Below are 26023 nucleotides of genomic sequence, written 5' to 3'. Positions count from 1 at the left end.
AATTTTTTTTCAGTGTTCAACATCTCACTGGCAGAAAAGCGTTAGGGGCAGCAGACTACATGGGATGGGTCAGACACTTTGCACATTATGGTCTTCGCTTTAACGAATAGTGAAGACTGAAAAATTGTAAAAATCTAATAACGCAGCCCTCAGTATGTGAATGGCTAAGTTTCGTTGAGTATTGGAACGATATTTTGCAGTACAACGTTTTTTACATCTCTTGGTACAAAGGTCAAGTGTACGGGGGAGAGGGGAGGGGGTATTTACACTATGGATAGCCATTAAAAAAATCCCGCAACTCCTCAATCTCTGGTAGGCATCCTTTTGACAGATTCACTCAGAAATTAGCCTCCTCTGCAGCACGCATCGAATGTTTAAAAAGATCACGTACCGGAATACCATGTCTTTAAACACGGAGCAGAAGCTCGAACTGGACGACGATGGGGAAGTAAATCGGTCCTATTCTTCTCAAAGAAACCATCCTGGCACTTGCCTGAAGTGAATTAAGCCAACCACGGAAACCTAAATCTGGATGGCACAAAGAATTGAACCTCTCCGCCCATATTCAAACTGATATCACACACTATGCGTCACCTTTCTCTGTTTGAAAGTATGAGCTCCCCGACAGTCAAAACTGTAATCTCTATTTTTTATCTTACTGACTTAATAGCTGCTTGAAATTAACATAATCCCAAGGTGAATGTAATGTTCCACGCAACTTTTATTTCCAGCGGAAAGCAGAAATTCATCCTTCTACGGATACCACAATGCGTAAACCAGGATGACAAATAGATGGAGCACTGCGCGAAGATTCAACAACTACTGCAGAAAAATATTAACGAAGAATCTCTCAGAAAACTAGAAGTAATTCTGGCCATATGTAAAGGCTGTTGGTAGTACCAAAGATACCGCTAAGACACTCATGGACTGTACAGGAACTGAAATGTAGGGTAGTAAAGCAATAGCACAAATAGTGAACGCAGTTTTTAGATTAGTCCGGAACCGCGCCGCTGTTACGGTCGCAGGGTCGAATCCTGCCTCGGGCATGGGTATGTGTGATGTCCTTAAGTTAGTCAGGTTTAAGCAGTTCTAAGTCTCGGGGCCTGATGACCTCAGATGTTAAGTCCCATAGTACGTAGAGCCATTTGAACCATTTTTGAACCAGGAAATCCCGGGTTAGAATCCCGATCCAGCACACATTTTGACTCGTCGCCGCTGATTCCGCATAAAATCCCGATGCAGTTGATCTCAATAGCTCCTTCCCTTTTCTTTCTCCCCCCTCCACTTCCAATTTACGTAGGAAATATGAACGCTAAAAATATTTTTGCGTCTGTGGTGCTGGGACACAGCTGCAGTTTCACTTATCTTTTAACCATTATCTACCGAGATCCTTCAAACAACAAACCATGTCCAGTAATTGTAAGAAACGACGTATCACATCCATTTACAAGTAGTGTGGTAGAATGATCCCAAAAATCACAATTTAATATCCTTGACAGAACATGTTCTGAGCTCAAACGTCTTAAGCGATTTAGGGAAAGCACAGACAATTTAAATCTGGATGGCCGAGCGGGGATCTAAACCGCCGTTCTCCCAAGTGTGAGTTCAGTCTCTCAGCTACTGGCTGCAGTGGAAGGTCAGTGTTTGTGCACCGTAGAAGTTGAGGACATTAGAGACGAGATCTTTCGGCCAGTTTTAAACTCAAATTTCCGCCAAACGCTATGAACGACCGAAGGTAGTGGTTAGAGGATTGTTTTCGTAAGCATCTGACAGAAGTTGTCGATCTGTTCCAAAAAATGGTTCAAATGGCTCTGAGCACTATGGGACTTAACATCTATGGTCATCAGTCCCCTAGAACTTAGAACTACTTAAACCTAACGAACCTAAGGACAGCACACAACACCCAGCCATCACGAGGCAGAGAAAATCCCTGACCCCGCCGGGAATCGAACCCGGGAACCCGGGCGTGGGAAGCGAGAACGCTACCGCACGACCACGAGATGCGGGCGTCGATCTGTTCCTTGGGCTATAACAAATCAACCTCAAGTCACAGGACGAAAAGCAATCATTTATACGTACAATGTCGAAACAGTGTGACTATGGTGTATGTAACACAAACTGGTGAATCGGATGAACTGTACCTCCAGAAATGAGTGACTGGCCTAAATTATCCTAATATTTTCGTTAATTAGGTCTGGGGGCGATGATATTAGTTTCTGGACGCCCGAAGCCACGGTTATTAGCGCTCTTGTAGAATATGAGCTAGATGCTTAATGAAATTAAATTCTTTCTTCGTAGGCAACGTTCTTGCGATGACGGTCCATGGACACAAATTAGGCTCTTGAAAGGCTGACTGCTAAGGACAAAGAGACAGTGTTCGCTTATCAACATAAGAACACGGATAATAAAAATGTCACGTATAGGATCGTGTGTGACTGCATGTACGTCATTTCCTTTCCTAACGCTTAAATAAAGCTAAATTATGTCATTACAAGAAATGCTATATGTTCCAGCGTAACCATAAGCGCCGGCACGAAGATGAACGCAAGAGCAGAGAAGGCTTTGAGACGTCAGCCAGCAGTTCGCTGACTAGGACGGCACCACTACAAGAGGGACATCTAGCCGAAGAGAATATAAGCGCCTCTCCCGCCAGCCTCGGCCGGACAGTAGAAGACGAACACTAGTAGACCCGGGCTACAAGAGAGCACTACGATAGCCGTTATTAGTGATTCATATCCATTACTTGCATGGGCATTGTATATAGTGAGGAACAGTGATTATTTGCATGTCGCCCACCGTTTACGACACCATTGTAAACCAAAGTTAAGTACTGTTAATTTATTTAATTTTAATAAAAACCATTCATGTGATTTGCTTGAATTATTGCACAGCTATCCGAGAAAGCAGTATCTTTAAGGTACCCTGTAAGGGACGAGTGGGAAAGGCCCCACACTAAATAAAACGGGAATTAGTAAAAACAAGGTAAGATCCTATGAGATAAAGTGAGTGTGTGTGTGTGTGTGTGTGTGTGTGTGTGTGTGTGTTTGTGTGTAAGTCAGTCCTTAATCTCGGGTTTAAAAATGAATATATGAATATTACAAGAGGAAAGGACTAGCTGTCAAAATGGTAAGAGTATGTTACAGATAATGGTGGATGGCTTGATCACTGACTACAAAAATAATGTAATGGCCACTCTGAGATACTTTCAAAATAACTTTCCCAACTCTGGGCAGGAGTTCGGACAAGACAGAATATTAAAGCCTTTTCCATACTTGTCTCATTGTTATTTAAAACAGTGGACAAATCGTTATCAAGAAAAACTGCTGCCCTCTTCTCAGAATATAAAAAGCAATCAAGTAAGATGTGGCGAACCGGCACTGGTACACCACACACTGGTGCGAGGCGGTGCCCGTGTGTCAGAGGTCACTGCCTTATTCCCAGGTGTGTTGAAGTCACTTCCTTTTCATCCGTGTGATTGGAACAATTTTCACCACGGCAAACCTGTACATTTCACAGGACTTCAATTTGTTATCTTGTACCTCCAGCCGCACATTCTCCCATTGACACTAAATTTCTTCTATATCAGCGAGGTAACAGCACTCGAGAACGCAGCACGATCAAGTACCTTACTTTACTTTACTTTCCTTACAGGCGTCCCTTACTGTTCTGTCGCCTCGCTCGTTTCTCAACATTCCCACACTGCTCGGCACTCAAAAATGAGAGACGCTTCATGATTCTGCGTGTAATTCTTGAACCGGCGCCATGCTAAGCTTCAGCTCTTGGGTACAGCAGCGTGTATTAGGAAATCAACACGAGGCTCACCTCCTAAAGATTTTATAAACGTCCACTAGGTGGGAGCAAATTCAAAATGTAGAAAAATTGAAGTTAACGCAGATGAGTAGGAAAAACAATTCTGTAACGTTCGTATTTTATTAGTAATGTGCTGCTTGACACGATCACTTCGATTAAATATCTCTACGTAACATTGCAAAACGATATAAAATGGAACGAGCTCGTGAACAGGGAAGGCGAAAGATGAAGTTCGGTTTACTAGGTGCATTTAGGCATGTGTAACTCATCTATAAAGAAGAAGAGAACCTTTGTGCGTCCCATTCTTGAGTACTGCTCGAGTGTTTGGGATCCACACTAAGTCAGATTAAACGAAGACATGGAAGCAACTCAAGACGCGCGCGGCTAGATTTGTTATCGGTAGGTTAGATGAACACGGACTATTACGGAGATGGTTCGTGAACCTAAACGGGAATCGCTGGAGGAAAGACGAAGTTCTTTTTGCAAAAACGACAGAACAGGCATTTGCCTGACTGCAGAACAATTCTACTGCTACCAACGAATAGTTCGGTAAAGACCACGACGATCAGAGAAATTAGGGCTGGTACAGATGTATATAGACAATAATGTTTCCTTCGCTCCACCTGTGAGTGGAACAGAAAAGGGTTTGTCTGGTAGTGATAGAAAGTGCTGTCAGCCATAGATCGTCTGGTGGCTTGTCGAGTATGTATGTATGTAGACGTACATACTCGTTTGGATTGGTAATATCCCAAACGTTTACCAACAGCGGTTTATCATTCCTTATTGAGTTCCCAGTACGATTTTCAAAGGATTCTGCCTCTGTGTATCCTTTGTTACATTTTCGTCTTGTTTACTCGTTTCACGTCGGAATATTTCCTTTGTTTAGCTTATTTAACTTTGTACCAGGGTACGACTTAAACTAATGTGTACTCTCAACTGTCAAAGCAAATTGTAATAGAACATTACCAGCGTTGAGATGGTTGTATGTGCACGTTCCGAAAGCCAGTAAATTAAAAACAATCGCTTGTTTCTTTTATTACACTTGCCATGTCGCGAACATTGTTTTAGAGGAGGGCCTGCCAAGGCATGTCAAACCGCACGCGAGCAGTGTGTGCAGGTTGAGACTCGCCCAGTCCCGGCCCTAACTCGGCAGAACTCTGTACAGTATTGCCGAGTGACCTTTTTTCGGTCGGCACTACTATCTCCAGTTCGACAGAATCGTGGTGTCACCACTGCTTGCCCTTCAGTGTTTGTTCGTAGTATATAGAACATTCACAGGTCCAGTGGCTGTTTGCACAAAACGAGGCAATCTAGCGACCTATAGTCACAAGCGTTTAAAAATTAATGGAAATGTCGTAGTTCAGATCCAACAGCGCCGAAAAGCATATGACGCCATCGGGTGATACATACGCGGCTTGAAACGGAGATCCGACGAATCTCTCGGAGTTGTGGACGGCGATTTACCTGTCGCGAATTGCGATGGCTCCCAATACTTTCTGCGTCTCGTGAAGCTTATGCCACGAGACGTTGCCGCCGTCATGGCCAAAGGGAGTTACAGACTATAGGGCAAATGAGTCTAATTAAACTGCTCATGAGCGAATTACGGCGACGGTCACGTTAAGGTATGCAGCATTCAACAAGAATGCCTGGTTAAAATCTGCGCCTTGGGATGAACGCAGTCCAAGGCAGGGAACACAACAGTCGTATTATCCTTTGGCGCACGCACATGTAGCCCTATCTAGTAATTTTAGTTGTTACATTCGACAAACATGAAAGTCACTAGCTTCCTCCTCCTAATTTCCCATCTCCTGCATCATTCATCTTGGCGTATTTCCCGACATACACGGAGTCTGATCAGCAAGATCACTAACGACGACATAAAGCAAGAAAAATACTACTATTATCTGAAGACCATTTCGATCAATTGTAGTTTACGAAATGAACTCATATTACGCTTTAACTAATTGTGTCGAAAATATTTGGCGTAAGGAAATTTATTTGTTTCACGTAACGAGTATTAACCTGGAGCTTCTTGGCAGACAAAAATTGTGTGAGACGTGACCGCGAAAGGCCAAGTTCGCATGTTCAAGTGCTCTTCAGACTGAGCGATCCAAACACGACTCGCGACCCGCTATCACAGCTGTACTTTCGTCAGTACCCCCATCTCTTATTTTCCAAACGTCACAGAAGTTCTCTCTCTTACCTTGCAGGACTAGCACTACCAGAAGAAATGGCGATTAGCGAGTCGTGCTTGAGTAGCTCAGGCGGTAGAGCATTAAACCCGCTCAAGGCAAAGGTCCCAGAATCGAGTCCTGGTCCGGTTCACAATTTCAATCAGCTAGCAAGTTTCACAACGGTGCGCATTCCACTGCAGAGCGGAAATTCATTCTGGAATGTGCACCACTTTGATATTGGTCAAACTACGGTCCGCCTGATCAATGTATGTGTTAGGTACTTTAGACGTGAATTTTAAGGAAGGGGAAAAAGAAATACTCCTGTGAAACGTCATAAAATATACTCTTTATACGGCAGGTATACCATTTCTTTGTTTTATTATTTCACTGTATCCACTGGTGTGTAATTCATTCATGCCTTTGCATGAAATATGTCTACTGCATCGTAACTGCTACCGACGTGACTGCGTATATGTATAACACCCATCTCTCTGATCCATAACGGAATCTTTCCGATAATCCACAATCTGGATTGATACTCCATAAACAACTGAGATGTTACGAAAATATAATGTAACCTTTCAGTTGTTCTGACGACCTACTGCTCACTTACTGTGAGCATGGTTGGCGCAAGCTGGGAGACGTCGCGTTGTAGTGGTTTGCCTGCATATCTGTTGACTCAATAAAGCATCCCTCGCTCAATAACTGGAAAAGTAGTCTGCGTAAAGACATATATTTAGCTTTGTATAGCTAATGACGGTCCACCTTAAATGCAAATATAATTATATGAATGAGTATGGACAGGTTCCGAAGGTTCGTAACACTGTAAAATCATTAATGATATACCTGTTAGCCGGCCGTGGTGGCCGAGCGGTTCTAGGCGCTACAGTCTGGAACCGCGCGACCGCTACGGTCGCAGGTTCGAATTCTGCCTCGGGCATGGATGTGTGTGATGTCCTTAGGTTAGTTGGGTTTAAGTAGTTCTAAGTTCTAGGGGACTGATGACCTCAGAAGTTAAGTCCCATAGTGCTCAGAGCCATTTGAACTATCATATACCTGTTATCTACGAAACAAATACCTTTATGAAGTTTTACGAAGCGACATTAAATATAACGATGACCTAAGACCAGCAACAGGATTGGAGAATGGAAGATTCTTGATGTAGGTTGCTGCGCATGAAAAAGCTTCATTTTTTTTCTGATGTACGAGTGCTGGTAGTCCTAAGTGAAGGAGACGAGGGTATTTCGAGATATGCTGCTAGGTTTTTCCTAGAGTTCTTTGAGGAGACCCGGAGAAACGAAATAGGAATCGTTAGAAGGAAGCAGTTCTCGTCGCGAAAGACAGACAGGCAAATTTAGAGAATCAGAATTCGACACCGTCTGTTAATGTTAGACTATTGCACTACCTCCATGTGAATTTCACATAAGAACCAGGATATCACTGCTTCTACTTGTGCTTACAGAACGTCGTTGAGACACACATACACACTATATATATATATATATATATATATATATATATATATATATATATATATATATATATATATATATATATATATATATATATATTGGTGTGTACGACGAATGCACAGAAGTGGCTTCAGTAGACCAAGGAGGGCAATACCTGGAAAACAGAGTAATGGGAACATGTAATATGGATCAATAGTTCTACTTGAATGGTTCTCTTTCACAGTGTGTATCTACAGATCCGGCAAATTAGATGAATTTTCATCGGAGTTAGGTTAGTGGTATGGGCGATTTTCAGTGGACCACATGGACTCACTTATAGGAAAGGTAAAATTATTTTAGGTGCCTACCTTCATTCAATAGCACACTCTTTGTTCCCAGCGTAAGATTACTTCTTCCAAGATAATACCTCCACTGAATGGTGGGAAATGTCTACGGCTGCTTCGTTGAAAACTGGTTTCAACACGTTCCGAATTTGAATATTATCAAGCCACTTGGGCATGTAAAGAAAAAAAATAATGAAGTGCTTATTACTGTCCTTCAGAATCACTTAAGAAAACGCAAGTTACTTGCAATTAATAATGGTATATAATCCCATTAGCCAGCATCCACGATTCACACACAGCGATATGAAGGACGATTTTGGCTGTTCATGATACCCAAAGTTCCCTAAGCCATATTACGTGATTTTTGTACCCAGCCCATCGAAACGAGAACATAAATGAACTACGTTATTCCTTTCTCTGAGCAGGAAAGTTTAGCACTTATAATTTCCGGCTGCACATTAACACGCAAATGTCTTACTGTTGTCTGTCCTTTTCACGAACTATCATTCATACGTCGCTGAAGTTTGAAATGCTAACACAATGCATCTACGAGCGTTCCATACGATACAAAAAATGTAGTCTAGGTTGTGGTACATCGTACATGCTTGGATTTAAAGCGGCAAGTCTGGAAAGAGAAAAGGTCGCATCAAAGTAATGAGACGAGGCTGTACTGAAGACGATTTGCACTGCAACTAGCAAAATTAAGCAGTTCCGGAATATTATTCTTCCACTTCTATTACGTTCATGAACAAGTAGGTAGAACACACGTGTCTAAAACTAGATTCATGGATTTTGCTGTCATATGCATTTTAAGTAAGCCAAAGAGAAGTTTCCCCCTATTAATCACCACGCATACTGTCACTGAGTGCAAATTAATGACTGGCACTAAAATACAATAATTCATGGCAGGAGCAAAGCTACAAATTATTGGAATCCATATGGTTTCTGTGGGTTTCGACTTTCGGAATAGTGCATTCAGATTAGACAATCGAGATTGTACTTAACAAATTTAATTTTGTCGAACACCTTCATAATCATTGTTTATACATGACAAAAAATGTTTTTGCGGTTAGATCGGACTAACCCTTACGAAGAAAATAATAATTGCTGTATTAGCGGTCACTGCAAATTTACTATTTTTTGAAGCTGAAAACATTAAAAACGCGTTTTAACATGTTTAAGAGATTGAAAGCTAGGTAAGCAGAACTGTTGTCAATATTGTGACAGAGAACAGTTGCAACACACAGCCTATAATAAAACGTTCTTACGTTTACGAGTTGACACCAGGGTCTGTTAATAGCTCGATATGTCATAATTAGATGTTTCTTCATGAATTATTTTACAAAACATGGGTCATCGAATTTTCCTTTTGATTATTTTGTTTTATATGCACCAATGTTACTTAAAATGCAGGTGAGCCATGAATTTAAGTCTTTGTTTGCAGCCGGTGTTCGATTCATCGTTTTATTGCCGAAAGACTGATTCATACTTCGTTACTAAGAAGAACATTACAGAGCGTTGCAGGATACCTACACTAACACGTATGAAAATTCCAACATCAAGAATAATTCACGGGATTAAAACGAATTTTTATGCCACAGATTAGGTGGCACGTCAAATGTACGTCACTTTTGAATGAAAATTCAGTGTGCTGTGAAGCGATTCCTGCCCCCCTCCCACCCGCTGCAATCAGTCTCTCAAAGTCGTGGCACGGCATCAAAAGCGAGCTTATAAAATGTTAGTCAGAAATCCCCTTCCACGCGATTTGTATACCAGTCGTCGAAAGATTAATACTAGTTACCTAGTTACTGTAGAAGCAAGGAAATATTCGATTAACTGTATTCCAGAGATGTTAGATGGTACCGTATCAGGTGAATGAAGCCAGAGAAGCTGTAGCGCTCGTCCTAATTCATTAAACGCTTGCAAAGGGCGGTGCCGCTGTTGTGCTGTCGCTGGTGGGATGCGGCCAAGTTTGCAAGGTAAGATAACAAGCACCACGAATGCATCCGATTGCGGGCCGCCCCGCACGGCCACTATTGTGTCTTGCGGCCACCCTGCGGTTCTAGGCGCGTCAGTCTGGAACCGCGTGACCGCTACGGTCGCAGGTTCGAATCCTGCCCCGGGCATGGATGTGTGTGATGTCCTTAGGTTAGTTAGGTTTAAATAGTTCTAAGTTCTAGGGAACTGATGACCTTAGAAGTTAAGTCCCATAGTGCTCAGAGCCTTTTTTTTTTTTTTTTGATCGGGAGAAATGTATTATAAAAATTATGTGAGACCTATTTTGTGGCACGCAAATAAAACCTGAATAAGAAAATGTCGGATGCAAGGGTGTGATGATGGGTGAAAGCGAATGTAGTACTACACAGGAACTAACCAAACTAAGTTCTTTTATTTTTATTTATATTTTAGTAACACAACTTCGGAGGGGCAGATGACCAAGCACTTTGGTCCCTCCCCCCCTCCCCCCTTAAACCAACCAAACAACCACAACTTCGGAGAATGTAATCGAACTGCCACGGCAGACAAACTTCATATAAATCAGGGATGGGCAAATAGCGGCCTGCTAAAGATTTTTGTGCAGCCCGATGGGAGAGGCAGAAAAATCGGCCTTGAACAGAAATTTCTTCCACGTGCGCGACCTAAGATTTCCACTACACACAAGCGCGGCGTAAATTCTATTACCGCAAACCGAGTTGACACTCGGCGCGGCGGCTGACGGGAGCGGCTGTAAAGGCATTTCCCTTCTACGGGCGCTCCCATTAGCCACGGCGCTGAGTGTCTGCTTGGTTTGCGCGAATAGTACGATGCGCAGGGCTTTTTTTGGATGGTATGATCTAATTCCATTTTGTCTGTGCAACAGTAAATCTATAAATTTCCGACTGCAGTGAAACGATAAACAGGCGATGTCGGATCCGACACATCTTGTTTGCTTCTGTTTGCACAGGAGACAGTGCTAGTGTGTGTTATGTATGTAAAGCAAATGAACCTGATTTATAAGGGGGGATTTTTTTTTATTTTTATTTTTTTAAGCCAAGTATCATATACGACACGGCCTTCTGGTACGTGTCCTGAATTCCACCTTGTAGCATGAAGGTTAATACAGGAAATAAAGCAGTGTGTCTATTGCGTCACGAAACGTAAACCGTATTTAGGAAGTACAATCTGAAGAGACATTACGACGCAAAACATAGCGAATTTGGCTGCAAACATTCCAAGGAAGAACTCTAAAAAAAAACTGTTGTTCCTTCAGAGCTCTTTCATAAGCGAACACTATTTACAAAGCAATAAACTGTTCATATTAGCGCTACGGAACCAAGTTTAATGGTAACCTATAACCTTGTTAAAGGCACCATGCCTTTTTCCGATGCCCAGTTTATTACGCATTGTATGCTTAAGTGTGTGAGCATATTGCGTCCTGATCTTGGTAGCAAAATTTGAAAGCGTTTCGATTTTCAGAAGGACTACTGCTCTGCGCATTATCCATGGAATTAATGAAAATTTCGTCATGAGAGAGGAAGTACCTGGCCTAGAACAAATGAAAGAAAGAACCGCTGGTAAGGAATTGCTGTGATATGTGTGGAGACAAAGAGGCCTGTCATGGAACAAAATGGCAACCTTCACAGGAGTTAGAACCAGATCTGTCAGTGGGAAAAATGTAGGCACTGTTAACCTTTTAAGCAGCAAGCCACAAGGGCTAAACACTTTGCACTTTGCATCAGAGGCATCTTTGTAAAGCTGTAGTGGTCTTAAAGCATGGCGTACATTGTACTGTTGCTGTAGTGAACACAAGAAGAGCAATGCCACTCGACCACAGACTGTTCAAATATTTTCTTGTCGTGGCAGAGTATGAAGACGTACTTTAACGCAACAGTGAGACGTGGTTGAGCTTGGGCGAAGTTTTTTTTTTTTTGCGCAGAATGAAATCCTCTTATTTCTAAACACAAAGCTATCTCATGATTTTGTTACAAAAAATAGTGTGAAGAGTGTAGACAGGAAATTATACAAAATGTTTAAGGCCTTCGTGGCCAGTTGTTGACGAATTGCCAGTTATCTTCTGTCTGGGATCTTCGGTCGACGTTCGTTTGATTACTTTTCTGACGTTTCACCAGCACAAGTGGCTGGCATTAACAGCGCTTCACCCTCCAATGCTTGTGGTGGACTGTAGTCGAGCTCACGGCCGCAAATTACACGAGGGTGGTTTGAAAAGTTCTCGGCTCGGAATAGAATAAAGTATTAACATCACTGAAATTTTAATTTGTTTTTCAATCTAGTTTCCTTGTTGATTAATGCACTTGGTCCAACGATGTTCCAGCGCCTTGATGCCATCTCAAAAATCAGTGTCCTCCCGGCGTGCAAAATAGTTATATATTCCGGCTATCAATTCTCCCTTTGAAGTCAATCTTCGTCCACAAAGAAAAATTTTCTGCTTTGGGAAGAGATGGAAGTCTGACGGAGCCATATGAGGTGAATAAGGCGGGTGTGACAACAATACATACCTTATTTCGTGTAATTTTGTTATGGCGACGGCACATGTGTGCGGGCGCGCATTGTGTTGTCGCGGCACCCATTTTGCAGATAATTTTTTCATTTCTAGTTCTTCAATTAAAATGTGATATACCCTTTCAGATGACATCTGGCATGCGTGAGCAATTTCACACACTTTTAATTCGCGGTCAACCTCGAAAATTTTGTGCACTTTTGCAATGATTTCTGGAGTAGTGACACATCTAGGCCGACCACTGCGCGGATAATCATCTAAACTCTCCTGATCAAATTTAAATTCATTTGTCCACTTGGCAACAGTTTAACACGAAAGAGCCGAGTCCCCCAGTGTATTCTGGAAATCGGCATGAAGTCCTTTGCTTTCATACCTTTCTTTACGAAGTACTTAATCTCAGGTCGAATCTCTATTTTTTCCATCTTCGCATTATCACTACGCGGGAACAACAACCGAGCCACGTCGTTGCCACAGCTCACTTCCAAGAGCACTGACGTGACACGTGTCTACAGGCTACAGCCCAATTAATATCACATGAACAACTCGTTGCGCTAGCGCTTAACTCTCGTGGTGATTCCGAGAACTTCTCAAACCACCCTCGTATGTACCTGGCACTCTAACGTCGAAGGGCTTTTCCGTGCTCATTACCGTTGCGGTTCTCCCTTTCCTACCTGCAGCGGTTGTTCGCTGCAGGACGGGACTCCTATATCCGTTCATTTTGAGACTTTTCTTTAAGCTACTGTCATGTTTATGTATTTCTACAGCTTCTCTGAACAAGTGGATGTGATAGCTCTTCTCTATAGCTAGAACTTTCGTGTCAGCGAAGTTTACCATGTGGTCGGTCCCTCACAGCGCGCGCTCCGCCACGGCCGATTTCTTCACCTAAACCAACCTGCAATGGCACTAATGATCGGCGACCTTGGTGTTGACTGATCGTTCAGTCATCACAACTGACTTTTCCCACATATGCATGGAATGAAATATATTCCCGACGTTGCAAGTGGGTCCTTTCTTCCTTTGCTGATCTGCGACTTTCTTGACTTTTTTTGTCGATTTGTAAATAGTCTTTACGCCGTGTTTGCAAAATATTCGCCCGATTCTCCCCGTAACTCTGGAAATGTATAGCAGAAAGGTTGTACCCGACATCTATTTTTCCGATGCGTCACTTCGCCGGGTGTTTGATTCTGTGACATTTTTTATGTAACTGGAGAAGTACCCACTGCTTCTGAGGACATTTACTACGTGTTGAACCTCGCGTCTAAGGCGCTGCAGCTCACATACTCGTCTTGCTCGCGTTACGAGCTTATTAACCATGCCTCGTTTCTTGTTCTGGTGGTGATTTGATAGTTTGTGCAGGTATCGGTCTGTGTGCATAGGTTTTCGATACACACAGTGTCTCAGGTGTTCACCACATTATGTTGTGAACATAAGATGTGGTACACATACGTCTATGATACATTCGTTGTGTGGAGCCACGGTGAGGAAAAGCTCGGTGTCTTCCTAAGATACCTAAACAGTCTCCACAGCAACATAAAATTTACCATGGAGGTAGAAAGGTGCCAAAAGCTATCCTTCCTGCTCACAAGGGATGGTAACACAGGGTGTATCGAAAACTGACACATACACGTAAAACTGTTATATCACCACCAGTGCCGTAGAAGCGGCTGATTAATACGCTCGTAACGCGAGCGAGACCAATACGTGGGCCGCAGCACCACAGACGCGAGATGCAACTCCTAGAAAGCATTTTGAGGAGCAATGGGTACTCCACCAGTTACATAAGAAGTTTCACAGGATCAGACACTGGCTGAAGTGACAAATCGGAAAAAGGAATGTCGGGTACGACCTTTCCACCATACATTCCCATAGTGACGGACAGAATCAGTGGAATACTGTGGAAACACGGAGTAAAGATATTTACAAACCGACAAAGAAGATCAAAGAGTGTCTCGGATCGACAAACGAAAAAAAAAGGAACCCACTTGCAATGTCGAGAATACACCGCATACTATGCAAATGCGGAAGTCTATTTTGGAACGACTGGACGATCAATCACTGGCATGATCACTGAACGATACTGGTATTGCAGGTTGGGGCAGGTGGAAAAATCGGCCGCGGATGAGGGCGCACTGTTTGAGGCCGTCCAAATAGTAAAATTTGCCGACACGAAGTTCCATCTGTAGAAAAGAGTTATCACACCCCTTGTATTGGGACGCTACAGAAATGCACAGAAAACAGCTTCAATAAAAATGAAGACAGCCTCAAGGTGAACGGATCCTGTACTCCAGTTGTGTAACGAAGGACCGCTGTAGGTAGGGAGGGGTGAACCGCAGCGGTAATGACCACAGAGGAGCCCGTTGACGTTGGCGCGACAGGTATATATAATCCGCGGCCGCAAGCTCAACTCCAACGGAACCCAACTCCGCTGGCGCAGAACCGCCACGTACCTTGGCGTAACCTTGGACTCTCGTCTTACGTGGAAACCCCACATAGATGAGGTCCACAGGAATGTCTGTGCCAGAATGTCCATCCTATACCCAATCCCGAACTCACCCAGTTCCCTTCCCTGCTCTGTGGGTGTGAACGTATATCACGCCCTGATACGGCCAGTAATGGAGTATGTATGCCCTGTCTGGGGATACGCGGCGAAGCAGCACCTGGAAAAACTCCAGAGGCTGCATAACCGCGCCCTCAGGAGGGCACTGCGCCTACCCCTCGGATTTCCTATTGACGATCTGTACGCCGCCGCTGAAATCCCACTCCTGAAAGAGCGCTTCCAAGATCTGGCAAGGACCTTCTATGAAAGCTCTTCCAGGTCAGGGAACGTCCTCGTCCACTCCCTAAGTCCGTATGACATGTCCCGTGACAAGCACAAACGCCCAATGACGATCTTCGACGACTAAGCCGAAGTGAAAATCCCTATATCCAATTCCTGATCCTCTTCCCTCCCCCATAATATCAATCATCTCGCCAACCCCAGACAAGTACCAGACACATGCAGAACAATCATCACATCACACAGACAACCAAAAATCCCAGAAATAAACACACACACAAGTACAAAGTGGAGAAACATCCGCAAGGCTACAAACTCCCCAAAACACTTCCCCCAAGCAGGCGTAAGTATCAGATGAGAGTGAGAGTGAGGCTCAACTCCAGTCCTCCACTAGCAGGGGAGTGTGAAGCTTTGATAATACCAGTCACTCTTGTTGCCGAAATGACAGAAAAACCATCAAACGAACGTAGGCCGAATAAACCCAAGACAGAAGCCAGCGGGTAATTTGTCACATGAAATTATGATTGAGGCTAATACACTCCTGGAAATTGAAATAAGAACACCGTGAATTCATTGTCCCAGGAAGGGGAAACTTTATTGACACATTCCTGGGGTCAGATACATCACATGATCACACTGACAGAACCACAGGCACATAGACACAGGCAACAGAGCATGCACAATGTCGGCACTAGTACAGTGTATATCCACCTTTCGCAGCAATGCAGGCTGCTATTCTCCCATGGAGACGATCGTAGAGATGCTGGATGTAGTCCTGTGGAACGGCTTGCCATGCCATTTCCACCTGGCGCCTCAGTTTGACCAGCGTTCGTGCTGGACGTGCAGACCGCGTGAGACGACGCTTCATCCGGTCCCAAACATGCTCAATGGGGGACAAATCCGGAGATCTTGCTGGCCAGGGTAGTTGACTTACACCTTCTAGAGCACGTTGGGTGGCACGGGATACATGCGGACGTGCATTGTCCTGTTGGAACAGCAAGTTCCCTTGCCGGTCTAGGAATGGTAGAACGATGGGTTCGATGACGGTTTGGATGTACCGTGCACTATTCAGCGTCCCCTCGACGATCACCAGTGGCGTACGGCCAGTGTAGGAGATCGCTCCCCACACCATGATGCCGGGTGTTGGCCCTGTATGCCTCGGTCGTATGCAGTCCTGATTGTGGCGCTCACCTGCACAGCGCCAAACACGCATACGACCATCATTGGCACCAAGGCAGAAGCGACTCTCATCGCTGAAGACGACACGTCTCCATTCGTCCCTCCATTCACGCCTGTCGCGACACCACTGGAGGCGAGCTGCACGATGTTGGGACGTGAGCGGAAGACGGCCTAACGGTGTGCGGGACCGTAGCCCAGCTTCATGGAGACGGTTGCGAATGGTCCTCGCCGATACCCCAAGAGCAACAGTGTCCCTAATTTGCTGGGAAGTGGCGGTGCGGTCCCCTACGGCACTGCCTAGGATCCTACGGTCTTGGCGTGCATCCGTGCGTCGCTGCGGTCCGGTCCCAGGTCGACGGGCACGTGCACCTTCCGCCGACCACTGGCGACAACATCGATGTACTGTGGAGACCTCACGCCCCACGTGTTGAGCAATTCGGCGGTACGTCCACCCGGCCTCCCGCATGCCCACTATACGCCCTCGCTCAAAGTCCGTCAACTGCACATACGGTTCACGTCCACGCTGTCGCGGCATGCTACCAGTGTTAAAGACTGCGATGGAGCTCCGTATGCCACGGCAAACTGGCTGACACTGACGGCGGCGGTGCACAAATGCTGCGCAGCTAGCGCCATTCGACGGCCAACACCGCGGTTCCTGGTGTGTCCGCTGTGCCGTGCGTGTGATCATTGCTTGTACAGCCCTCTCGCAGTGTCCGGAGCAAGTATGGTGGGTCTGACACACCGGTGTCAATGTGTTCTTTTTTCCATTTCCAGGAGTGTATATCTGAGAGACTGAACTGAATGTGACATTACGGGGAAAGGAGTTGTTTGCGCATGACATGTGGGAGCATGTAAAATCACTCAAAGCAAAACTAGATCTATTTGCAAAGCAAGCAAGTGAAGGTAAATTTTCTCCTTTCCCTTTATTAGGAAAACATAACGTGCCTGTAAGTGTTTCTGTTAAGATTATGGCTCTTCTGCAGTGTTTGGAGGACGAGGTCACGAGAAGAATTCAGGACTTGTAGAAAACTGAGCCTCAGTTGAGTGCCCGTCTCATCCAATCATTGATGGTATTGACACAGCAACGGAGGATCTGGAACTTTAACTTATCGACACGCAGTCACATTACACTGTGAAAGAAGTGTTTAATGCTGGGACATCAGACGTATTTCACAAATCGTTGACTGCTGAAAAATATTCATGTCTGAAAAAAATTGCTGGGAGAATGTTGTCTACATGTGTGGGTCTACAAACATTTGCGAACAAAGTTTTTCTGCTTGAAGATCGATAGGTGTTAATATAGATGCTCTTTTACAGACATTAACTCGCAGTCTGTGATGAGAATCCAAACAAGCGGTCTCACTCCAGGTTAAATGAAACTGTAGGAAAGGGTGATAGGATACATTTGTCTCATTGAACTGATTCTAAAATTAAATATTTCTGAAGCTATAGATAGCATGAAATTAGCACAATAAATAAATTGATTAAAGGTGCAACAATTTTACTTAATTGGTATTTGTTGAGTTTTATGATGTAATTTATAAGTTTTCAGAAATGCCGAGTTAAATAATGAATGCAATCCTTTTAGAAGGATGTGTGTCCACAGCGCAGCCCTCGAACCAAAACAATTGCCCATTCCTGATCTACACAGTAGTATGTAAATAAGCTTCTGTAACGTGAATTAGACATATGGACTGCATATTCGTTGTGGGTTATCTCATGAATTTTAGGATTGCCATACAATGTATCTACAGTTTGTACACCACCTCTCTTTCGTACGTAGTAGTCTAGATTATAACATGCTTTACGAATGTCTACGGCGAAATCCATGTCTACATTCAGAGGCCTACGACATATTCCCCACTTTTTTTTTCATTGCCTCCAACGCGCACACCGCGGAAAGTCTAGTTCGAGAAATACGATAGTTCAATATATCTACATCGACATGACTACTCTGCAGTTAACACTCAAGTGTCTAGCAGAGTGTTCGTCGTACCACTTTCACGCTCTTTCTCTATCGTTCCACACACTAACAGCGCGCGGAAAAAACGAACACTCGAATCTCCCCGGCGAGCTGTGATTTATTTTGTTACGATGGTAATTTCTCCCTCTGTACGTGGGCGCCAACAGAATATTTTCTCATACAAAGGAGAAAGTTGTTGATGAAATTTCGTGAAAACATCTCGTCGCAATGAAAAACGTCTTAGTTTCAAGGACTGCCACCCCAACTCGCGTAGCAGATTCGTGACACTATCTATCATATTTCGAGATAGTACAAAACAAGCTGCCGTTCTCTGAACTTCTTCGATGTTCTCCGTCAATTCTGCCTGGTAAGGATCCCATATCGCACAGCAATACCCTACAGAGGACGGACGAGCATAGGGTAGGCAGTCTCTCTAGTGGACTTGCTGCATCTACCGAGTGTTCTGCCAATAAAACGCATGCGTCACTGCACAATGCAGTTGCACACACTCAACATAGGTCTGGACAAGTTGAGGATGGCTTTACTCTTAAAGATGTTTTATCAGAGTAACAACAGTGCTGACGCTTTTCGCAACAATCGATGCATTAAAGGAACACAGAGAGGTCCTCTTTCCGTACCGAGGTTGAAAACGCAATTCGGAAGTTCGAATTAACTGACGATTTGGGATACGCCGACGGCCAATTGCGGCACAAGTTGTTGAACAAATTACTGTAGCCATGGCTGTGAATGCTGGACACAGTGTGCGATCTTCAAGCATTGCATGAGCTGTGTCACGACAGCTGAACATTCCATGCTCCACCGTTCCAAAAGAGCAGCAGCATAGTACAACTGTAGTGCGGTTGCAGGCTGTCGTGGATGCAGGTGGCCGTCACTGTGAGCAACGTTTGTAACCTGGAATGTAAACGTGGTACGGAATTAACAAATGTTACCCTCCACGAGGAAAATAAAGTGTGTTTCTTTCAATGGTTTACTTGCCTTTTCTCTTCCGCGTATTCTTAAAAATGTTTCCACAAAGTTTCGCGGTCTTACAATCACTGGTTTTTATGGGGGCCTGTCTCAAGTAGCGATAGTTTAATTACAACCAGTATGTACGTAACATAGGACCAGAATCTCTCTGGACTTTCTCGAGACAGTCAGTTACGCTATGCTAACTGTTAAAAGAATCTCGAACTGAAGTCAGAGATAATTTTCTAGCTTTTGTAAAACTTCGCCAATCTTGGGGATTGTGTGTTCTCTGAAATTTGGCACGCTTTTTCCCGTTGCTTCTGCAACAGCGTTCTGACCTGTTTAGTGTAGACCTGTCATAGGGGACCAGTTCCGTTCCTTATCAATGTATTTGGAATAAATCTCTCAACTGCTGTCGATGTTATTTCTTTGGATTTAAGTCATGTCTTGTTTAGGCTTACGAAGTTACTTACTTCCAAAAAAAAAAAGTAATTTTTTGTAGTGTGTGATGGCAATATAGGATGTACGCAGTAAGTTTTCTTGTTTCGTTTCGCCTGACGATTGCAGAGTGTACAGCCGTAGCTACCACCATAACCTTCATCGTGTGACTAGGCTGCGGCAATAGACTGCTAGCGCTACCGTCCTAATGTGAAGATATGTGGTCCTTTCATGGATGTGGAAGGTGTAGGACGCAGTATTTCGGATTTGGAAACATCCTTTATACAGCAGTTGTTCTTCAGACTGTCCTCAATACTTACAAATAGGGGTCATATCTACTGTGAGTACTGTTCCAAAAGACAGCTTGTGGCGTCTGTCAACAGTGCCACTCAACAACGCAAGGCTGCCAGATTGTCATCACCATGGAAACGTGAAGCGTGGATGCAGCCACCACTTTAGGATCTCAATTTTGCCTCTCCGCACGCCAGCGACGTTGTTCATGTGCCCATTACTGTCGAGGCGCTTGTGGTTTATCGATGCTTTGGAATGCGTGCCACAAGGCCAGCCCGCACAGGCCTGCTTCGGTCTTACAGCGTCGAGCTGTATTGCCCACTGCCGCTAACATGGCGGTCATACCGTGCTAGTGTTATGATGCGTGATACACTAGTCGCTTTTCGCCAGATACGATCGTCTTCTTTGTACATTGGTCACTGAAATTTCAACACCAGTAAAGACTGCAAATAACATAATTGTAATTACAACAGGTCATTCTCCACTGTACTGAGAATGGCTATGATGTGGGGTACAGGTGGGGCACGGTTAAATGGGGTTGGCCCAGGTATCAGTGCTGGGGCCACTCCTGTGATTTATATATATAAATGATATGCCTTCTATTATTACAGGTGATTCTAAAGTATTTCAGTTTGCTGATGTCAGTATCTTGGTTGTAAAGAATTTTGGGTGCAACATCGGCACTGTTTCAAACAGTGCAGTTGAAACATACGTTCATAGCTGATAGAAAACTAACGACAAATCATAGTAAGACTCAGTTTTTGAAGTGCCTAATACGCAACTCAACAAAATCTGACGTTCTAATTACAAAGAATGGGGCATATGGTTAGTGAGGCTGGGCAGTTCAAATTTCTAAGTGTTCAGGTAGATAGTAAAAATGAAGTATCTGAAAAGATCCTGAACAATTTACTATTAGAGCAGTATCTGAAATGAGTGGTAGTTTTACACGAAAAGTAGTCTACTTTGCTTATTTTCATTCCTTTATGACGTATGGCATATTTTGGGATAACTCTTCCCATTCTCAAAGGGTATTTTTGGCTCAGAAACGGGCGGTGCGGGCAATACGTTGTGCAAGCTCGCGTATTTCTTATCGATCCCCGTTCATTAGTCTGGTTATTCTGACACTGGCCTCTCAATATGTATGTTCTATAGTGCCGTTTCTTGTTAACAACATCAGCTTATTCCCAAGAATTAGCAGCTTTCACTTAGTTAATACTAGGCAGAAAGCCAATCTGTATTTGGATCGCACCTCCTTGATCCTTCTGCAGAAACGTGTACAGTATTCTGCATGCATTTTCAATAACCTGCGGCAAGAATATAAAAAAATCTTAGCAGTAATCCCCATGCTTCCAAAACTAAACGCAAGAGTTCCCTCATGGGTCATTCCTATTCTGTCGACGAGTTCCTTGAAAAATTGAGCTAATTCCTGTTTTACGTTGTTGACTGCGTTTATATAAACTTATAGTTTTGGTCTTTTTAGGATTCACAAACATTTTATTTTATCTATTATTACTTTTCTGTTGTAATTTTATGTACCGACACGTTCCATGACCATTGAGATTTGCTCCTTAAGTTGATTCTACGGAACTAGACGTGTAAAATAAAAGTGAAAAAATAAATCGAAATTCCTTCATGGAGCAATACGTAAAAGATGAGAAAGGCAACCACTCACCTATAGAGGAGCGATGCGTGGAGCATAGAAACACACAATGGGAAACAGCGTTCAAACTAGCATTCGAGCACTGGCTCTTTTTCTCGCAACAGTACACACATTCGCAGACAATCACAAAGACACTCAAACGTACGCTCCAGCCAGCGTGAATGCTGCTTTCTGTTACGTGTTTCTGCTTTCCACGCATGAATCCGCTGTAGATGAAGAATTTTAATTACTGTGCATATTAGGACAGTTGATATTTTTAATAATATCGTGAGACCGATATATCGATATTTAAAAATATACCGTTATCGCAACTCGATAAATCGGGAAAAGTATCGATATATTGACGAGAAAATATTGAAGTTTCTACCTATAGAAATATCGGCTGCACATCCTAAATATACTGCTGCTTTTACCGCTGTATAGTTAAGTACTAATTTAGTATTAGATATTCTGTACATCAACAAACTAGCATGTTGCCTATCCCCTTTAGAGCAAGAATTGAAAGGAAAATGATACACGTTCAAGCTTGGCGATAACCACTTTGGTAACAATGGTAACTGCATTAAGTGGCACCAATACAAGGTGTCCGATGGATCCGTCGGTCGTTTTCGTCACAAATCCGATTTGTACGGAACACTTCACGTAGACTTCCCCGTTTTTCATCTCCGCGAGTGCCAGCGAACTAGCAGTTGTAGGGTCAAAACTGCGTGGCGAAGCTAAACGTTGCCGTTTCTGTTGGTAGAGTCAAGCGCCGGTTAAATCATTTCCCCCTCACACGTCTCCACCCACAGCGAAGACCAGTCTTGCCACTTACATTTTCGTTCATCATTTTCAGCATCTGTTTTTGAAGAACGCTGATGCGAAGAAATAGCACACTAGATGCGTTAAAAGTGTTTTTTTAACGCAACTGGTGTGCTATTTCCTCACGTCGGATAACTTTTTATTCTATTCACACTGACAACCCCCGTCCCCCGTGCTGCGATCGGACCACCACTTTTGGGCCATATATACTTGCTTCACACAGTCTGAGAGAAAGATTGTACGTGATGAAAGCTCAAAAAGTAGTAACACTCCTTCACACAGTAGAAGTAAAATTATGTTCTACTACAAAAAAACAAATTTAAATATATCCCGATTGGATTGGATTTTTGTGGGGGGAAGAGACCAAACAGCGAGGTCATCGGTCTCATCGGATTAGGGAAGGATGGGGGAAGGAAGTCGGCCGTCCCCTTTCAAAGGAACCATCCCAGCATTTGCCTGGAGCGATTTACGGAAATCACGGAAAACCTAAATCAGGATGCCCGGACGCGGGATTGAACCGTCGTCCTCCCGAATGAAATATATCCCGAAAATCGTGGAAAAATATAATAAAAAATAAAAATATCGGCACTCGATATTGCCATTTTAACACTGATATATCAGAGGAAAAGATGTAGCCGATATATATATATATATATATATATATATATATATATATATATATATATATATATATTATTTCTAAGAGAAAAGTTGGTGTATCGATATATCGATATTTTATGGACAGCCCCAGTGCATATGGAGGATAGAAGCAAGAAGACACGATTACATTTTATGTAAACTGAAGGTGGAGAGGGGAAGAAAGGAAAGAAAAGGGAGGGGAGGGGTCACTGCTGTCAGTTGCAGCGGGACATTACGCGGAATCAGCAGCGACTAGTGAAAATGTGTGCCGGTCTGGGATTCGAACCCGGGCTCTCCTACTTACTAGACAGGGGCGTTAACCACTGCGCCATACGGGACACAGCGTTATCGCAACTGCGAAGACTACCTGGGCATGCCTCACGGCCGATCCACATTCCCATCGAGCGTCACATATCCGCAGCCACTGTCCATTTCCTCCATGTTCGCTCTCTGAGATTGTCACAGAAGGTCAGACGTATTTGTGCATCCGCACAGAAGAAAGTGGATCCATTAACCAGCTAGGCCAGTCACATTATAACGATTAGATTTGTAGGTGATATCGAGGTATACAGGTTGCGAAATTTAGTACAGATATGCCACCTCTCGTAGCAACAATGCCTCTAATCCTGATGGGCATCGGCTCGAACTCAGCTTGGAACACAGATACTGATACGCCATTCTGCTTTAACGCTATGCCAGAGTTTAATCAGTCGTAGTGGCTGGTGTGTGGTTAAATGGCGAACAATGACTAGAATACTTTGTTATAAGATCGCAGACAGATTAAAGTCGAAAATATACCGCTCTGCAGAAAGCCCAATTGCGTCTTCCTGTGCAGAATGTTGGTCCGGAACAAAACAAGCGGAGCAACAACTTGCTGTAATAGAAACCAAAATACTTCGGTGGACATCTGGTCTGACAACTCAATCATATGACCAATGGAGAAACACGCAGGTGGTACGTACATCGAAGTAGCGGGCCTCCACACTAAGCAAGCACAAATTTACGTCAAGTAGAGACAGAGGGCCAAAACAGCGTGTCTAGCTACGTGACAGGGCAAACGCTGAGGAGGAAGAAGATTGGCTGGTGAGTGGTGGCGTGCCCGTCACTCGTCGACACACAACCAGGTAGGGCATCTGGGAAACGCGCTGCCCAGAGCAACATTCGAACACCCACTGTACAGTCGTAGGTCAGGACGTCACGGGCAACGTATTTTCTCTTGTCTTGCATTATCTTGTTGAAATATAACGTCACGGAGACCTCGAAGATAGGGCTCGCCCACCGACCTTAGCACGTCGGGAATGTAACGGCTGCTGTCCAAATTACAATCTAGCGCTTGTTGGGTGTCGACTTCATGGTGTTGCGATTTAAATGGCCAGCACTGTACTTGCTTCAGAAACGGGTCGCTACTCTAGTAAAGTCCCTATACACGAAAGTTTAGACATCCATTTTTCCAGGAGAGCGGTTATTCTATCCTGTTCAAAGTCACTTACTTCCCGTGAACGGCTCTTCACGAAATATCTTTTCAGTCACACAACAGAGGACGCTGCAAGCACTATCTGTACGTCTCTTTGTACTTTCAATCGCTTGTTTATTGCTACACTGTTCTAAGGCCAGAATGAATGAACAGTAGCATCTAAATCTCCCGCCCACATCATCAATGGAGACGACGGGAAAAAGCTTAGATCGAGAAAGGACCTCTTTTTTTTTTAGGGAAACCTTAAGCGATTCAGGGGAGGTACGGTAAACCTAAATGTAAATGGCCAGAACCGTCGTCCTCTCGAATGCGATTCCAGCAATTTGCATCCGTGCGCGCAGCTACACAATAATGATAACAGGATATACTGCCCCAATGCTACGCAAAATAGATAATACCAGTGGAAAAATGGTGCCACGAATTCTTAAAAGGAGAAAGAGAACGTTATTACACTGTAATTTATACTGATCATAATAATAATAATTCAGAGAATAATGCATTTAAAACTATATCACGCTTCACAAATTTTGGCTTCCAAGAACTCATTCCCCTCACATGTTTTTAGCTAGTTGCGGTACAAATAACTATGCGAGATATTTTGGGGCTCAGCCATGAGAGTCCTTGTGTAGATAACAGGAGAGAAGTGGTGTTCGCATCTGTGGAAGGTAGAATCTCACGTGCAAAAAACGCGCACACGCACGAAGAATTATTACGACTATCATTTACGTTCTGGGCATCTGAAGGCGTCCAAAGCGATTAAGAGGGAAAAAAAATGGTGAGAAAATATAGTAAAAATGCAACTCCAAAAGAGAAGTACAGAAATTCTCAACTACAAGGTAAAACGTATGTCTGACAATTACAGACGATATATATATATATATATATATATATATATATATATATATATATGTGTGTGTGTGTGTGTGTGTGTGTGTGTGTGTGTGTGTGTGAGAGAGAGAGAGAGAGAGAGAGAGAGAGAGAGAGAGAGAGAGAGAGAGAGACGGACTAGGGGCGGGGGTTGAAGCTATTCCAGAAATTGCCGCTCTCTACCCTGCCATCAACAAGTTGTGGCATGTGAATCCGGTACGGGTATATATGCTCTCGCCGACGGTCCCCTTCAAGAAACATTGGCAGCTATTTGCGTTTACAAGGATGAAAAGGCGCTATCTTACGCCTCTCGCGGAAATGGAGCAAGAAAGCGGAAGAGTCCCAGAATTCGCCTCCGCATCGTAGAAGGAATAAAATCCAATAAGGGAACTAAAGTGAGTTCAGTCGTCCACGAGCTGAGGCCTGGGAAGCAAATATGCGCATTCGCCTGGCTTAAAGGTGAGCTCCACTCAGAAAACTGAACGAATGACTGCTATTATCTTTACGGCTCCTGTGAAGAAGGCACCGAAAAAGTCACGACTGTTTTTATCTTCTGCGGCGCGCTAAGTGTGCGTTACTGTGCAGGAACGTAAGTTCTGCGTTGGACCTACTCCACGTACGTTCGGTCGGGAAACGCTGATGCCAAGCGAAAACGAGACGAGGATTCGATTTCGGTCTTTCAAACAGTAGAT

The 26023-nt window shown here is 43.8% G+C and overlaps 1 protein-coding gene across 3 annotated transcripts in view; it reads right to left on the bottom strand.

The window, feature by feature from the left end:
- Window positions 1–26023, bottom strand: part of LOC124556674 (ribosomal protein S6 kinase 2 beta) — a 579718-nt gene that overhangs the window by 168660 nt on the left and 385035 nt on the right. The window lies entirely within an intron of this gene.

The sequence above is a fragment of the Schistocerca americana genome, chromosome X (assembly GCF_021461395.2).
Source record: "Schistocerca americana isolate TAMUIC-IGC-003095 chromosome X, iqSchAmer2.1, whole genome shotgun sequence".
In the NCBI taxonomy this organism is placed as follows: Eukaryota; Metazoa; Arthropoda; class Insecta; order Orthoptera; family Acrididae; genus Schistocerca; species Schistocerca americana.
The sequence above is the reverse complement of the archived record's forward strand: the minus strand, read 5'-3'. Positions and strand labels throughout refer to the sequence as shown.